At 39.1% G+C, this 17,001-nt stretch overlaps 1 protein-coding gene and 1 long non-coding RNA gene across 2 annotated transcripts in view; both read left to right on the top strand.

Annotated features, from left to right (window-relative positions):
* The window catches only part of LOC311034142 (uncharacterized protein), a gene marked incomplete at its 5' end in the record, with an annotated part of 308,082 nt that overhangs the window by 7,640 nt on the left and 283,441 nt on the right, over positions 1–17,001 (top strand). The window lies entirely within an intron of this gene.
* LOC311065484 lies at positions 3,370–13,326 on the top strand. Its single transcript, XR_014602839.1, has 3 exons — positions 3,370–3,505; positions 3,717–3,767; positions 13,205–13,326. It is a non-coding gene; the product is annotated as an uncharacterized lncRNA (long non-coding RNA).

Raw genomic sequence — 17,001 nt, 5'->3', positions numbered from 1 at the left:
CATTTTCTCCTTGATAAAGATTTTTTAGATTATATTTGTCTAAGGCATGGCGAGAGAGTATGTTTTACCCGACAATAACGTACCTGACCTGGCGGACACCTGTGCTCCGAGCACTTTTTCTAGTTTCATTATATTTTTAAGTGTACATTTATGTATTAAAAACCTGCATTTCTGTGGACATATCCAACAATGTATTAAAATGAATATCTACATATAAACAATGTAGATGTTCATAACTCAACATGTTGGTTCTAGATGTGATCCTACAGAGTCCTGTACTTCCTGTACCAGAGGGAGGAAACGCCACATTCCGCTGCCTGTACAAAGACAAGACATCTGCCCGCCCAGCTGGTTTCTATCTAAACGGATCCCTCATCAGCACAGAGTCTACAGGACAGATGACCATCCACCATGTTAACACGTCTGATGAAGGATTCTACAAGTGTCACATCTCTGACCTTGGAGAGTCACCAGAGAGCTGGATGGAAGTGACAAGTGAGTCTTTGTCAGATTATTATTATTATTATTATTATTATTATTATTATTACCCTTATTATTATTATTATCATCATCATCATCATCATTATTATTATTATTTGACCATTATCACCATGAGAAGATAAACCCGTGTTTGAAAACTTAAAGCCATTGTTCTCTTTACAGATTTATCTTCCTCCTCCTGCCCCCCTGAACCCCCCCTCATCACTCTGAACCAACTGATCATTAAGATACTGGTGTTCACTCTTTTAGTGATTTCAACCTTCATCTACTTCTCTATACTGAGAGACAGAGCTAGAGGTGAGAGACACACACACACACACACACACACACACACACACACACACACACACACACACACACACACACACACACACACACACACACACACACACACACACACACACACACACACACACACACACACACACCTCTTAAGTTACTGATACTCCTGTACAGCGACACACACAGAGCAAGGTTTCTGTTAGCCGGCATAAACCACCCATTGACCAATACAAATTTAAATTTACCATTAACTATAATCCTAATTCCTAACCATTATATCTCTACCTCTTTACAAGCACAAATACCTATTATTAACCTATTATTATTATTAACACGATCTAATAATGAACAATTGCTTTATAGAATGTATAGTAGCTATATAGTACTAGTAGTTATGTATCTATGAATTTACACATATATATGGAATAGGCCCAAATGTACTTAAACATATGTACATTGGTATCTGTAGTACGTTTCCTAATGATATTGTGTGTGTGTGTGTGTGTGTGTGTGTGTGTGTGTGTGTGACTCTGTCTGTCATAGACAGACAGAGTGAAGATGTAACACACGCTGATGTGACTGTGAAGACAGAGAAACACAAGAAGAGAGGTACACTGACATGATACACAATACACACACATGATACACAATACACACACATTATTATCCTATATTAAAGTATCCTAGAGGGTGGACGGTGGACAGACGTCACAAACATAACATGGAGACTTGAGAGGCACACTGTCGCTACGATCCACACCAAACACACTGTTCAGGGGTCTGACATGAGGATAGTCCCACCAGGGGCCATGTCAGTGTCCTCTGGGGGCCACATCAGGGGCCTCCGGGGGCCACAGGCACACTGTAGCTCTAATCCTCACCACATGGTACAAATGCAGTTCAGGGGTCTGACATGGGAATAGTCACACCAGAAAAATACACATTACTTGGAGACCATTGCTCTGATCAGTGCAACATAGGGATGGATCTTACAGGCCGTTTATAATAACTATATTTTAACTCTACACCACACTGAGCTCACTCACATAAACAATAATACTTAGTTATTGTGTTGTTTAGTTGTTTCATCTCTCTGTGTATTATTTCACTGTAGTAACACTTGATGTTTGTTTTGTTAATTTTCAGATCAGACTCCTGCAGATCAAGCCATCTGCTCCATGGTGAAGATAAACCCAGGTCAGTTACTATGGAGATAAACTCACTGATCAGCCTGGTTTAATATCATATCAATAATAAAACCATAAAGTAAGTTTAGTTGTATTTAACAGGTAGTCAGTGCAGAGAGGCCAGTAAAGGGTAAATATGGTCCTAATCCTAACATCAGTCAGGAAGGGATGGATGGATGTTTTTATGACTTTATTTTACTCTCCAGTGTCCTGGGAGGGAGCGGGTGGGGGGTGTGGGGGGGGGGGGGGGGGGGGGGGGGGTTTGAGGTGGCACAGGACCCAGGTGCAGCAAGGTGCCATCCTGAAGGCTAAAACTATGCCTCCTGGAATTATGTGGCCATCCCAACATTATGAATTGTGTTTTGACAGAGCAGTTTGTGTAAACAGACAGTTGTTACATAAAGAGACAAGTATATTTTATGTTCTACATGTTGAAAACATAACCTATTCTCCTATGGAAGAGGTATATGTCTTTGTCTCTTGCCGTCACTTCAAGGGTGCTAATCCTACTGCAGCATTGTGGTTGTGCATGTACCCCCACCCACCCAGAAAGTGTGAGTTTTGAACATAGCAGTGCAACATGCAAAGGATATTTTCACTAATGTTAACCACAGATGTTCATCTGTTTTATGAGAACAAGGTCTGCAGCCAATCAGCTCCCTGGTCTACGTAGGTGGTGCTTTGTTCAAAGATGATGTGGTTTTAATGTGTGAAAAAAAACTGTTTCTGTCTCTGCTGCAGAACTCACCATGTATTAACTGTTTGATGTCTGGAACACACATGTGCAAAATTATTTAATTCATTATTTGTTTGCCCCAAAAATATGAAGTCAGGTGTCTTTGAGATTGGCAAGTGTCTCAATGTCTCGGTGACAGCCTCCAGACATAGCTGCATGCATGTGTTGTGGTAGTAAGATTAACAACAACAACAAACACATGAACATGTTCTCTGTTTAACTGCATGGCTAACACAACTCAAGCATTGATAACACACAGAACACTGCACAGGCAGGGGAGGCTATAAAGTTAACTAAAGGTCATTTAGACTATTGTGGTTAGTGTAACTGGACTATAATATGTGTATGTTTATATTTACAACATACAGACCTCCTGCAGTTATGATAGTCAGTGGCCTCTGGAAGTTGACAAGAAAACAGTTTGACCATTTAATCATTATTTAATTGTTATTCCTGGGCCAATGATAAACATGTGTGACTGTGTTATGTTAATGTGTTGTGTGACAGCTCAGTGATATTATGTTAATGTGTTATTATGTTAATATGTTGTTAATATGTTAATGTGTTGTTATTATGTTAATATGTTGTTGTTATGTTAATGTGTTGTGTGACAGCTTAGTGATATTATGTTATTATGTTGTTATTATGTTAATGTGTTGTTGTTATGTTAATGTGTTGTTATTATGTTAATGTGTTGTTGTTATGTTAATGTGTTGTATTACAGCTCATAGCCAGAGGCCAGATGTGACGTATGCTGCAGTGACTGTGAAGCAGACACCTCAACACAGGACGAGGAGAGGTACAAGTAACCAAAAATACACTATATTATTATTATTATTATCATTATCATTATGATTATTATCATCATCATCATCATCATCATCATAGTAATAGAGACTCAACAGTCATATAAATAATAATACTGTGAACACACAGGTATTGTTGTTGTTTCATCTCTCTGTACATTATGTCTCTGTAGTAACACTTAATGTTTCTTATATTCATTACAGATCAGAATCCTGCAGATCAAGCCATCTACTCTATGGTGAAGATACACTCAGGTCAGTTACTATGTATCTATATACACAATGTACACAACTATACACACACAATGTACACAACTAAACACACAATGTACACAACTATACTGTAGATGCTGATGGCTTTTAACTAAATATTCAGGATGACATTAAATGACAAAGGATAACAGTTGTATTAGTTTTATAAAAGCTGTCACAGTAGATCATAATAATACACATACAGTGGCTTTGGCTTGAAGCCCAGTCTGGTGTTTGTTCATACCGTCCTGTGAGCCAATCAGAGCTCAGTAAAAACGTGGATTAGTCTAAGAGGGAGGGGTCGCTTGTATTACCCCTCAAAGTATTGAAAGTGGACTGACCCATAATACTAACAGGCTATGTTCACCATAGACATATAAAGGTAGACGCCTCCTTCGGTTCTGAAGCGTTCGTATCTCGGGCGCGCACCAGCTTCCGCCCTCAGTCGCGTGCGTCACAGAAGGGGACGTTCGGTAGGCCAATCAGAGGCCTACTGAACGTCACAGAAGGGGACGTTCGGTTAGGCTACTGAACGTCCCCTTCTGTGACGCACGCGACTGAGGGCGGAAGCACAAAGGTATTGCGATACCAGTCGCTCCAATGAACTGCAGAGGCCAATGAGGTATGTAGGTTTCTATATCTATGATGTTCACTCTGTGACTGCACAGCGGTGTTGCCACGTCAGCTTATTATAAGCAACTTTGCGCTTGTTTTTCTGTAAAGTCGCTTGTAAATATTGGTAGTTGTTGTGGGTTGAGTTTTTTTGGACTTGTTTCTAAAGTGTAGTTGCTTATTTTGGGCTGGCTTCCTAATGTTTTAACCAGTGGTTCTACAATATTAATTATTATTTAATAATATATGTCATTGACATGAAAATCCCCAAATGAATATGTATTCACGTTGTTGTGAGCTTGTAGATCGGATTTTTTCAAATAGCCGATGCGTATGCATCATTTGTGTGCATGGGGATCTCATCTTAAACAAGCTCAGTGCTTTAATGAGTCTTCCAGTTTAGTAGACCTTGTATTGTGAATTTGTACTTCCATGTACTGCTATTCTCATGTCTTACTAAATAAAGTACATCAATCAATCAATGTAGGAGTAAAGTGCTCACATGGTCTAATAACTTGCTTCTTTTGGGCTTGTTCTCCTATACCTGGTTGCTTATTTCTCTCACAAAATATGGCAACACTGCTGCTCAGTGCTCTGTGTCAGACTGTACACAGGCTGTCAGGCTGCAGTCAGTCTGTGTGAGAGACAACATTACTGTTGGTTCAGTCTGGAATAGACCATCGTCCCCTTTCCCCAAAACTATGCTTAGTTATTGGACTTATTGGTGTCCGTACAGATTTGACAGTAAAAGTCAACGATCTTAACCAAGACCAACCGAGGCTTTATTAAGCCTAATTTATGCTCTGTCACACAACGCTGTCGCACACTGAACATACATGTAGACAGATTAGTTTAACTTCCTAAATCTCTAATGTGTCACAAATACTCAGACAAAACTGTGAATAATTCAGTGTCTAAATGAACAAACTGACATCAGAATGTGACTGTATATAAGTATAGAGGTTAGACTTAGACATGAGTCAAGTAGTCTACAGTAGTTGGTTTTATATCAAAGCGTTTCCTCAGCCCTGACCATGCTGTAGTGTTTACATTACCTACAGGTGGAGATTAGTGGTAAATCTATGTGACATTTCATAAATCATGGATCAATTCAACAGATTATCTAAATATGAATATTCATTGTGAAATGTTTAACTTGATATTATGCATTGAAGAGAAGATATCTGTAATATCTATTTATTTCATGTCCCTGTGAGTTTTCATTTGTACCAAAAAAAATTGTAAACTTTATTTAAACATTTCCTGACATTCTGGCATTTCTATAAATGTTTTCCTAATATTTTGGCATTGATTACACAGCTATCTGTGTTTATTCTGTCAGAAACAGCTAAAGTAAATATATTGTCTTAGTCGTGATAAGTGTATTTTATAAAGGTAGAGGTAGATCTCTGCTCACACATTGGAATAAATGCTCATGGGCTTAAAAAAACAGCAGATCTACAAGCTCATAGCGTGGCACTGAACAAATAAAAGCTTGTGTATGTAGCAGGTAGTCAGTGCAGAGGTCAGAGTAGAGGTTAAGGAAAAGTAGTTCCTGTTCCTAGCGTCAGTCAGTCTATCATCAGAACTCTTACAGTAGCTGCTGGGTTGGTTTTTAGAATGAGTTTCACATGCCTTTTACTTGTAATTGGTATCGTTGACAATAAGGTTGAACCTGAAACTTGAACCTTGATTTAAGGTTCTTGCATCGTTGTTCAGGATAATCTGTTTAGTATTTTATGTGTTGTATACATTGTTACAATGTTGCAGTTGCGTTGCTTCTCTGAAGCAGGCAGAACTTACAACTACAGTAGATGACACCATCATTTTTAACTGTTTTGCTCTTGTATGGTGTGTTTTTATCTCTGTGAAGCACTTTGTAACTTTTTTGTACGTTTTTTAAAGTGCAACATACGATGGCTATTTTTTCTACGTAAGGAAACTAAATGTTGACCACAGATCTGTTTTCTGAGAACAAGGTCTCACTGCCAGTAAGTTTCCTGGTCTCTATGTGTGTCATTGTGCAAAGAGGATGTGGTTTAATGTGTGAAAGAACACAGTTTGTGTCTCTGCTGCAGACCTCACCATGTTAACTGTTTGATGTCTGGAAGTACATACAGAACATAATGAAACACACACACACACACACACACACACACACACACACACACACACACACACACACACACACACACACACACACACACACACACACACACACACACACACACACACACACACACACACACACACACACACGTGCGTGTGCCTCATGTGTTGCAAGTACCTCACAATCCACACCCCCAAATTTCGGAGGTCAATCTACATGTAATATAATAATCCATCTAATCAAGTGGAACGTTATGTAGTGCATCAAAGTGAGAGATGAGAGGCTGCTAGTGTTTATAAATGTTCTCAACCGAGCCAAATTCAAATTTCAAAACTTGAAAAGATTAACTTTTCAGGATTCCAATTCAAAAATAGAAAAATAAAAAATAGAAAAAATAGCAGACCTGCGACACATTTTGGGCTTGTAGATCTGCTATTTCTGCTACTTTTGTGTGACATAGAATAGAAGACGTTTCTGCCCGACAGTATATGCAACGTGTCCCTCTGGAGTGAGAGTGAAATATAGTGGCCCTCTCAAAGTTAACCCAGCCCTGAGATAAGGACAAAAACATAAAGTAGTTGTATTGATAGTTGTATCAATGTATCAGTATAGTGCTTAACGCAGATGACAGTGATTCAACATGTACGTAAACTGCTCAAAAAAGGTTCGGAAACTTAACTTCTGTCAATCATATCTCCCCTTTAATAATACCAATTGGTATTGTGTTTTATATCATTTTTATCGTTGATTAGTCACCTTTACAACGAGGTACAGATTATAAGGATCGGGCATTTGTGGAATGAGCAACAGTGGGAAGCAAAAGAATTGCCAAAATCACCCACTATGTTTCTGTTGGTAATCGCTCTTGTTTTGAGCAACCTGCCAGCACACACCTGCTGAGAGGTGTGTGACTGACACCTGAACATGGGTTCTGCAACTTTATTGAGTTTGTGTTGATGCTCCAAGCAGCAACACTGCCCCTATGGAAAGATGACACGTTTGTCCCTTCAGGATAAGACCCGTGCAATAGGGCAAGTGAAGCTGCTGTTCCGTTATGCAGATTACGCATTATTTGATGTCAGCCCTGGTACCATTTGCAGGCAGGTGTGTGTCAATCACAGGTGTGTGTCAATCACAGGTGTGTGTCAGTCACAGGTGTGTGCCAGTCACAGGTGTGTGTCAGTCACAGGTGTGTGTCAGTGTGTCAGTCACAGGTGTGTGTCAGTCACAGGTGTGTGTCAGTGTGTCAGTCACAGGTGTGTGTCAGTCACAGGTGTGTGTCAGTCACAGGTGTGTGTCAGTGTGTCAGTCACAGGTGTGTGTCAGTCACAGGTGTGTGTCAGTCACAGGTGTGTGCCAGTCACAGGTGTGTGCCAGTCACAGGTGTGTGCCAGTCACAGGTGTGTGTCAGTCACAGGTGTGTGTGTCAGTCACAGGTGTGTGTCAGTCACAGGTGTGTGTGTCAGTCACAGGTGTGTGTCAGTCACAGGTGTGTGTGTCAGTCACAGGTGTGTGTCAGTCACAGGTGTGTGTGTCAGTCACAGGTGTGTGCCAGTCACAGGTGTGTGCCAGTCACAGGTGTGTGTCAGTCACAGGTGTGTGTGTCAGTCACAGGTGTGTGTCAGTCACAGGTGTGTGCCAGTCACAGGTGTGTGTGTCAGTCACAGGTGTGTGTCAGTCACAGGTGTGTGCCAGTCACAGGTGTGTGTGTCAGTCACAGGTGTGTGACTGCCACCTGAACATGGGTCCTGCAACTTTGACATGTCTTTGGTAGCGTTGTGCAAATCTTGCCTGTAAATCTATGGTTCCTCAGTGAAGCAAGGGGTCTGGGTTGTTTTCTTCCTTTGACTTCACCTGTCTCACAGAACTTGGTCCTAAGTTTGTAAATGGTACCAGGACTGACACCACATAATGCTGTCACTCTGCATAACGGATGGCTGTATATGCTCCTTTAAAAGTGTTCTAGTGTTACACCTCATCCTGATTGAGACTGTATTAATTACCAACAGGAGCATATTGGGTGATTTGGGGAAAGGTTTTGGAGGCGCTACTCACACGTTTAGCTGTGTTACTCATTCCACGAATGCCCGATCCTGTGCCCGAAGCTGTACCTCATTGTAAAGGTGACTAATCAACGATAAAAATTATGTAAAACAATCATTACCAATTGGTATTATTAAAGGGGAGATATAATTGGGAGATATAATCGACTGAAGTTAAGTTTCTGAACTTTTTTGAGCAGTTTAGTTTAATGGGTCAATCAGATGAAGCTCAGTCCTATAATCATATAATATAATCATAATTCATAACAAGTTGAAAGGCTTTTATTTTGGAAGGTGTTTTGCATGACCTACTTCCATATGAAGTAATAGTGTTACAGCAGAACGTGTATTGTGCAATAACAGCATGATTGCTCAATAAAGTATGTGAGTTTTTTTTGTTTTTATAATAAAGGAAAAGTGTATTACTATTGTTGCTGAGGTATTGTGTTTGTAATTGGTAGATAAAACTCATTTCTGGAGTAAAAGTACGTTTTATTAATGACATTAGAATCATTTAACCAGTTTAGTGTCTGAAAAGACCAAACTGATCACTTACATGGAGCTACGCAGAAGATGGTTTTGTAGTAGTAATGATTGTGAGGTGTTTTATTTCAGTGTAAATTAACATAATGACATGTTCCAGTAAGGGGTGGCATGAGAAGAGAGACACAATCTGTATATTGGCATGCCCATATATGGGCATATCGGTCGATCGGCGGATCTGTAGCCCAGTACACCCCCCCCACAGTTCATCCGTTTCGTGAGAACAAGGTCTCTCTGCCAGTAAGTTGTCTGGTCTCTACGTAGGTGTTAGTTTGTGCAAAGATGATGTGGTTTAATGTGTTAAAACACTGTTTCTGTCTCTGCTGCAGGTCTCACCATGTTAACTGTTTCACGTGTGAGGCCAGGTTCCCATACATGCACATGACCATATATGGGCATAAGCTGTAAACACAGTGGTTTTTGTGTCACAGTAAACATGTCCTTCATAACTGACACTGTTGGCAAGGACACGCACATCCCCCCTTAAAATAAATGTTAACCACAGATGTTCATCTGTTTTCTGAGAACAACAGCCAATCAGCTTCCTGCTCTACCTAGGTGTTGCATTGTGGGTTTAATGTGTGAAAGAACACAGTTTGTGTCTCTGCTGCAGACCTCACCATGTTAACTGTTTCATGTCTGGAAGTACATACAGGACATAATTAAATAACTTCTATTATATTATATGAACATAACTTTATCCAGGTATTAGTGGATCACTGATTCAACATGTTGTTGAATCTGTGATCAGATTCATTTGAAAAACGTAGCATTTCACTCAATCTTTCCCACAGTGAAGCAGAAACCTAATGGGGTTTAGGGTTTAGAGAGAGAGAGAGAGAGAGAGAGAGAGAGATCAAATAGCACATATATGCTCCTTTAAAAGTGTTCTAGTGTTACACCTCATCCTGACTGAGACTGTATTAAGTTCTACTGTCCACCAAAAGCAAACAAGACAAAGTTATACATGTCTGTCTGTCTGTCTGTCTGTCTGTCCTCTGCTCCATTAAGCACCATACAGTGGGCCTCCACACACACACACACACACACACACACACACACACACACACACACACACACACACACACACACACACACACACACACACACACACACACACACACACACACACACACACACTAATCGAATATTCGAATATCAAACCACTATTCGACCACTGTAGGCCTACATAAAAAATGATTCGAAGAAAAAATAAGCTCTACAGCAGACACGCAGCTGTGAGCTCTGGTGTTGGTAGTTTTTCTAATACCTTCATGGTTGATTGTTGAATCATTTCATACTGTATGTGAGGTTGTAGTTAGGGCTGTCCCCTAAAAGTCATTTCATACTGTATGTGAGGTTGTAGTTAGGGCTGTCCCCTAAAAGTCATTTCATACTGTATGTGAGGTTGTAGTTAGGGCTGTCCCCTAAAAGTCATTTCATACTGTATGTGAGGTTGTAGTTGGGGCTGTCCCCTAACAGTCATTTCATACTGTATGTGAGGTTGTAGTTAGGGCTGTCCCCTAAAAGTCATTTCATACTGTATGTGAGGTTGTAGTTAGGGCTGTCCCCTAAAAGTCATTTCATACTGTATGTGAGGTTGTAGTTAGGGCTGTCCCCTAAAAGTCATTTCATACTGTATGTGAGGTTGTAGTTAGGGCTGTCCCCTAAAAGTCATTTCATACTGTATGTGAGGTTGTAGTTAGGGCTGTCCCCTAAAAGTCATTTCATACTGTATGTGAGGTTGTAGTTAGGGCTGTCCCCTAAAAGTCATTTCATACTGTATGTGAGGTTGTAGTTAGGGCTGTCCCCTAAAAGTCATTTCATACTGTATGTGAGGTTGTAGTTGGGGCTGTCCCCTAAAAGTCATTTCATACTGTATGTGAGGTTGTAGTTGGGGCTGTCCCCTAAAAGTCATTTCATACTGTATGTGAGGTTGTAGTTGGGGCTGTCCCCTAAAAGTAATTTCATACTGTATGTGAGGTTGTAGTTGGGGCTGTCCCCTAAAAGTCATTTCATACTGTATGTGAGGTTGTAGTTGGGGCTGTCCCCTAAAAGTCATTTCATACTGTATGTGAGGTTGTAGTTGGGGCTGTCCCCTAAAAGTCATTTCATACTGTATGTGAGGTTGTAGTTGGGGCTGTCCCCTAAAAGTCATTTCATACTGTATGTGAGGTTGTAGTTGGGGCTGTCCCCTAAAAGTCATTTCATACTGTATGTGAGGTTGTAGTTGGGGCTGTCCCCTAAAAGTCATTTCATACTGTATGTGAGGTTGTAGTTGGGGCTGTCCCCTAAAAGTCATTTCATACTGTATGTGAGGTTGTAGTTGGGGCTGTCCCCTAAAAGTCATTTCATACTGTATGTGAGGTTGTAGTTGGGGCTGTCCCCTAAAAGTCATTTCATACTGTATGTGAGGTTGTAGTTGGGGCTGTCCCCTAAAAGTCATTTCATACTGTATGTGAGGTTGTAGTTGGGGCCGTCCCCTAAAAGTCATTTCATACTGTATGTGAGGTTGTAGTTGGGGCTGTCCCCTAAAAGTCATTTCATACTGTATGTGAGGTTGTAGTTAGGGCTGTCCCCTAAAAGTCATTTCATACTGTATGTGAGGTTGTAGTTGGGGCTGTCCCCTAAAAGTCATTTCATACTGTATGTGAGGTTGTAGTTGGGGCTGTCCCCTAAAAGTCGATGCGTCGGGCGAGGAGCCTGACGTCGACTTGCATTCCTTGAGTCGAGTCGTCAATGCCATTGGCCAAATGTTTTTATTTTATTTATTTTAATAATCTAATCGATTAATCAAATATTCGAATACTTATAAGTCGAATAAGTCGAATTCTAAAAATCACTATTCGTGAATGCCTTAACACACGCACGCACGCACGCACGCACGCAGGCAGGCGCACACACACACACACACACACACACACAGACACACACACAGACAGACAGACAGACAGACAGACAGACAGACAGACAGACAGACAGACAGACAGACAGAGAGACACACACACACACACACACACACACACACACACACACACACACACACACACACACACACACACACACACACACACACACACACACACACACACACACACACACACACGGCATCCTATAGTGCGTATAGTTTCAATGTACAGATTATTTATTTTATTTTATATTCTACTGTTAGACTGATGATAGGTTCATGGTTTACCTATGATCATAGATGACTATTTCTATACATGTGATGTATTACCTCATGTTTACCTGATTACTGTAAATCATTCTGGATTAAGAGTGTCTGATAAATGACTACATTATAAATAATCTATTTTCCGTGCATCTACTTTCTCACAGACCCCCCCCTCCTCCCCCTCATGTGTGTGTCAGAACAAACAATAGCACTGTGCAAGTGTCTGTTTCTATAGTGATGACAACAAAGTGTTAACCACAGCACCTCTATGAAAACAACTGCCAACCTGTGGTGGAAAAAGTACTCAAATGTTTTACTTAAGTAAAAGTATCAATTCTGCAATGTAGAAGTACTCTGATACAAGTAAAAGTCCGGAATTCAAAATTGACTTAGTAAAAGTACAAACGTATCAAAATGTACTTAAAGTACCAAAAGTAAAAGTACTAAAATGTATGAAAATAGCAAATCTATAAGCTCACAACGCGTCGCATCTTCCATTTTCAAATAGCCTATGTATAAAATAGGGTTAAAGTGGTTAATGTATGTTTTATAATATAATAATTTATATCTGCAAAGTAACTAGTAACTAAAGTTTTCAAATAATTGTAGTGGAGTAAAAGTACCATATTTGCCTCTGATATGTAGTAGAGTAGAAGTAAAAGTATTGAAAATTGTAAATACTCCAGTAATGAATATTATGAATTATTAAGTGTTATTTATATACATCTGTTTACATGAATATTAAGTGTTATTTACAGATGAAGAATATAATGGTTTGACTGCAGGTTCAAAGAAGACATTTCATTCAGAACAGAACACACTGTTGTATTAAACAATGTGTTTGTGTTAATGTTGTGTGTTTTTATTGTTATATTATGTGTTTTTATTGTGTTTCATTGTTGTGTGTTGTGTGTGTTATTGTGTAACATTGTGTGTTGTGTGTGTTATTGTGTTCCAGATGGAGATGTTTGAGTGAAGGAGAGAGGAAGAATTCAACGTGACAAGTACCAGGTTACTGACAGACAGACAGACAGACAGACAGACAGACAGACAGACAGACAGACACACACACACACACACACTGTTGTCGGGCAGAAACCAGCTACGTCCAAATTATTTACTTTTCAGGAAATGAAAAAAAAACAACCTGTTTTTAAAACACACAGGGGTTGTAATGACTTAATGACATTGATTGTTAAATATTCATGGGATCCCCCATTCATAATAGTAATAGTAATATATAATAGTATGATATATAATATAATAATATAATAATTATATATAGTATAATATATAATATATACTGTATATATGTATAAAAAAAGAAAAGAAAGGGGAAAATAGCGGCATGATGTGGGAATGTACAGGGGTGCACATAACAGGTGCGCATGCACACCCAAAATAAATAATGCGTGGCACATCAGACGACGCGAGCCCCCCCTCCCCCTCCCCGTTGACAAAACTGTCCCGGGGGGCACCGTGCTGAATTAGGGTTGAAATGTTAAAGAGAAAATGATCTATAGATGCACTCATGCATGCTGTAGAGAAGGTCAAAGGGCACTTATAATCTGCTTACATTTTAATGTTGTCATCATAAACCTGTATATAATATGTAGTCATTGTGGATTTGTTTTTATTATTATTATTATTATTATTGTATTTTATAGAATGTCTGTTCAGTTGTAGTTATGATGGAACCAATAGGAGGGAGGGGTTGTACGAAGGGGGGGGGGGTGGGGGGGGGTGAAGGGAGGGTGTACAACATTAAGTGTAATAAGTGAAGGATGTGTAGGTGTGTGATAGATGTATACGTGCATGTGTTCTACACACATGCAATAAATATGTACAGTATGTCCTATTGTCCTGAAAAATGGGTTGCTCTTGTAAAATGTAAAAAAAAAATATATATATATAGTTTAGTCGCGCTATGAGTTAGAATAAAAGATAAACATACCAAACCATTATTATACCAAAAGAAACGACATGATTATACCAAACTAAACCTGTTTTAAACTAGGGGAATCATTTAGGAGACGCACGGCACCGGAGGTTCTAGTCTCCTGATGACGTAACGTTATTTCCATCCAGAGCGGATCATAAACCTGAGAATGGTTTGATCCCAGACTATCAGCTGGTCAAGATGTGTCTTTTTGTTCATATAGTTCCAGTTCTAGCCCCATGCTGCCCCCCCCACACCCGGGCCCCCCGCCCACTCACGCAACACAGCACTGCTGCTTTGCCAATGTTTATAACAATGTATTTCTGAATGACCACATTACCATATTATTATCATATTCAGTCCACATATAATACTATACATATTTTAAACATGATCATCATTTATAGCAGTCTGTGTATTCAGGAATGCACAGAGACCAATTATGCTTTAGCTTTTGTTTTTACGCCCCGGCCTAGGGGAACTGAGACACAACATATGGTGTGTGGAAATATATATATATTTATCATTTATATAACTCCCAAGAACAGCCGTCCAAACAGTTTACTTTTTTGATATTTTCCTTATTCAGTTTTTAATGATACTGTAGATAAGCATTTGAATGTCTAAATGTGCATTTAGCTCAATACTTTCTATTTTCTATTATTTTATTATGTGTTTCTGTAAAATATGCTTATTGTATGAAAGAGTTGAATTATTAGTTAAATAATAAATGTAATACAATTGGATGTGATTAACTGTACATAGACCTACTACAGTTTTACCAAAAACATTTTGAATAAAGAAAAGGCTGTGAATGAGGTTTGTGATCATTTAGTCTCATTGATTTGTTTTTTTAATTTACAGAATCCAATGATTATTTTCCTATTTTCCTCCTATGTCATAATTCACAACCCTGTACCACACATTGGGAGCTTGTAGGTCGGATATTCTCGGTGTGAAAATGATGCTTATAGCCTGGTGTATAAATATAAAGAGTACAGAAGTATTTTCTCACAGGCGGAGGCCTAGCAGAGTTTCCTCTCTGGGTTTTCCTTGGCATGGTGCCAGTCTCTTTGGCATGGTGCCACAGTCTCCTTGGCATGGTGCCAGTCTCCTTGGCATGGTGCCAGTCTCCTTGGCATGGTGCCAGTGTTGGTGGAGAGGATGTTTAACTGTTTAACTGCCTCTTTCTCTGCTCTCTAACATCCTGTGGGTGCGTTCGGAAATTGTGCACCGGAGCCACTCGCCTATTAGTTTGTATTGGCCAGTGCACTCAGTGTGTATTTCTGAACGCACCCACATGAGATGAACACAGACTGGAACAGAGGTACAAAGTCTCGTGAGACTTGGGACGGGATTACAGTATGTGAATGTACGAGATCCAAGATGGCCGAATAATTACAATGCTGAGACAAGACGGTTGGGGTGTGTGTGTGTGTGTGTGTGTGTGTGTGTGTGTGTGTGTGTGTGTGTGTGTGTGTGTGTGTGTGTGTGTGTGTGTGTGTGTGTGTGTGTGTCTGTGTGTGTGTCTGTGTGTGTGTGTGTGTGTGTGTGTGTGTGTGTGTGTGTGTGTGTGTGTGTGTGTGTGACCTACAGTTTATTTAGTCTTTATTTATATTCTATGACCTACAGTTTTTACATGATTTATTTCCATGTACTTTTAAATAAAACATTAAAATACTTGTCAGCTCTTCTAATACTAATCATTCTAATAATATGACTAATACTATCCTGTTAGGACTTGTTTCACACATTTTACTATTTAAATAATGTAAATACATATAACACCATTCTTGAGAATCGGGACAAAACCTTCAGCTTTTTTATATATTCTTCAATTATGCCGGAAAATATATTTTAAAAGATCAAAGTGACTAATAAACCATGTAATGGACCAACCTCCTAACTCCATAACATGATATATCGACTATATATGAGTTAACAAAATGTTATGTTTTTTTCATTCCATTCTATTAATGCTAATATAATTACACTTTAGTTTTTCTTCTTTAGTTTGTATTTAGAAGGACAGACAGAGTTGACATGTTATGTTGGGACACACCAGATGTTATCAATACACATTTTATGATTTTAACTCATACATTTAAAAAAGTTGTGAATCCTTGTCTTAGACAAGTGTTTTCTGTCAGAGTGCAAGTTTAGATGTAAAAAAGAAAAGCAAAGCAGACCAAAACATTGTATAAATGTTATGTAATTCATATATATAAATCCTTTAAGAATATATTTTCACCAACATTTTACAATACAGTGTTAAATAATAATAATAATAATTATAAATGTTTTGGTAGGAAATGATTTGTCCCAATTCTCAAGAATGGGTGATAGTTGTTGTCAGGCAGAAACCTCTGATCTCCAGATCTTAACCTTTAACTCATTACTAATTACAATACAATTATTTAATTGTTAAATGAACCATTCTGCAAAAAGAGTACTTCTACATGTGATACTGTGAGTATACTTTTGATGATAGTTCAGATATCTTCAGATGTCTAAAAAGTCTATCAGTCTATGAAATGTTTTTCTGATGACACCTGCTGGTTATAATGAGCGACTGCAGCCTACAGGGAGTTTTATCATTTCTACTTCAAGGACCCATCAGTCCTCTGTAGAGATGAGAAAAGTACTGACATGCTGTACTCGAGTAGAAGTACAATTACTTGTGTAAAAAACGACTTTGGTAAAAGTAGAAGTACTCATTCAAATAATTACTCAAGTAAAAGTAAAAAAGTACAGGCTCTGAAATGTACTTTAAGAGTAAAGGTAAAAAGTATTTTTAACGGATGTGCAAAGCCAAC

This window comes from Gymnoscopelus microlampas, assembly GCF_963454915.1.
Source record: "Gymnoscopelus microlampas genome assembly, chromosome: 18".
In the NCBI taxonomy this organism is placed as follows: domain Eukaryota; kingdom Metazoa; phylum Chordata; class Actinopteri; order Myctophiformes; family Myctophidae; genus Gymnoscopelus; species Gymnoscopelus microlampas.
The sequence above is the reverse complement of the archived record's forward strand: the minus strand, read 5'-3'. Positions and strand labels throughout refer to the sequence as shown.